Genomic DNA, 2,148 nt, shown 5'->3' on the forward strand with positions numbered 1-2,148 from the left:
CACCCCCAGGCTTAGCTGAGGGAGGCCTGACCGCTGCTCTGTGCGTCCCAGACACCCAGTGCCTGGAGAGTGGGTTCCTGACGGAGCCGGGAAACCCCAGGCAGGCTGGTGGAGTCCCAGTGGGTGCTTCTCCCACATCCAAGGTGTTGAACACAAGCAGTGCTTCTCTGCTGAGCGTTACACGTGGTTGCAGGCAACCTCAGTGGGGTCTGCGAGGTGCAAACGGGGGAGCCCTCGGCTGTGAGCAAAGGGTTTGGAGGTGCCATGCAGAGGCGACTTGGAAGAAAGAAAGGCCTGGTGGTTTGCTTCCAAAAGATCACAGCCACACATAAAGCACCCCAAAAACCCTATACCCTGTCCCCTGGTGGCGCCACAGCGCGGGATCGACCTACCCGGAGCCAAGGAGCCAAGGAACACGCATAGGATCGCCTGTCGCAGTGGGTTGTGGGGCTGGCGCAGGGCCGGGCAGGGCTGCACGGGGTCACCACCAGTCTGGCAAGGCCACAACAGGTCACAGAGAAGGTTGCTTATTCCCCACTCCAGTGTGTCCACAGAGGGAATGGGGGGGTTATCACAGGTACTTCCCCAGGGCAGAAGGACCAGCTCCTGATTGGTCAGGCTGCAAGGAGGAACTGGGCATGCTCAGTGCAAACGCCCTCTCGCTGCTGGGAGAAGTCTGGCCTCGGAAAACCAGGGTTCCTGGTCATTGTGGTTGTCGTTGTTAGGTTTCAACTCCCAGGGGCACTGTGTACAACAGAACGGGACTCCGCCCGGTCCTGCGCGTTCCTGGTCTTTATGCCTGAGCACATCGCTGCAACCGTGGCGTCCATCCATCTCATCGACGGTCTTCCCTTTCCACTGACCCCCTGTACCAAGCATGATGCCCCTCTCCAGGGACTGGTCCCCTCTGATAACATGTCCAAAGCATGTTGGGGGAAATCTAGCCATCCTTGCCTCTCAGGAGCGCTCTGGCCCAACTTCTTCCACGACGGCTTTGTGTGTCCTTTGACTGTCCAGCCCATGGTACTGTTGATGTCCTTCTCCAGCACCTCAGTTCAAATGCATTATGCGTCTTGCGTCTTCCTGGTTCCGTGTGCAGTGTTCACCTATGAGGCGCATATATTTCCAGGACGGCGCAGGGCTGTGCAGTGGGGTCAACTCGACGGCATTTAACAATACCAGCCTCTACTACACGTGAGACACCAAACTAGTGGGACCCTGGAAATACTGTCCAAAGCGACCCATGGCTTTCGGAAAAGACCGATACGGGGGGCAGAGTGGCCCAGTCAGGAAGGCAGTGGCGACACTGCGGGGCTTGCAGTCAGGGATCATGAAGCCAAATGCATGTAGGTTGCAGATCGGCCCCAAGTCACAGCAAAGAAAGGCGATCGAAAAGCCAATTCTACAGATACTTTATTCAGCCACCAGAGGGCGGTGCCGGTTAGTATTGGCCGGACAGATATTGATAAGCCAAGCAAAACAAAATCCCAAACACAAAAGCAAACCAAAAGAAAAGCCAAAGTCATCAACACTCCTCCCGGCCCCCTGCCCCAAATGTCATTGAGCCTGACTCAGCGACCCTACAGACAGGGCAGAACTCCCCCTGTGGGCTTCTGAGACGGTGACTCTTTACAGGGGTAGAAAGCCTCATTTTCCCCTGCAGAGCGGCTGCAGGTTTTGAACTGCTGACTTGCCAGTTAGCAGTCCCAGGCATGACCACTAGGACACGGGACTCCTGGGCATGGTTAAGGACCTGTGTACATGGTATGATTCACCCTTTCTGCTGAGGAACCTGTCCAGCTCTGAATAAGGCAGTCTGCTCAGTCACAAGGAATTCTCTGGCCACAGACGGTTGTCCACCCGAGAGTCCCCAGAGCCATGGGGATAACCCTCCCCTGGGAATCCGGAAGTACAGATTAAGTTGCAGGGGGGTGGACCTGCCTGGGATGCTGATGCTCCCATTTAGACGGTGCTTCTCAACCAGGGAAATGTCTAGATTTTCTCACCTCTCTCCCGGGTGAGGGGTCAGGGTGCCCATCTGGGCTTATTACCCTCCAAGATGAGAGGGGCTTATTACCCTCCAAGATGAAGTCCAGAGGCTGGACAAGGCCTCTTTCCAAGGCCGCCAAGGCCCCCCTCCCCTCACCC

Source organism: Echinops telfairi, unplaced genomic scaffold (genome assembly GCF_000313985.2).
Source record: "Echinops telfairi isolate 266 unplaced genomic scaffold, ASM31398v2 ScPeMD7_28;HRSCAF=97, whole genome shotgun sequence".
In the NCBI taxonomy this organism is placed as follows: Eukaryota; Metazoa; Chordata; class Mammalia; order Afrosoricida; family Tenrecidae; genus Echinops; species Echinops telfairi.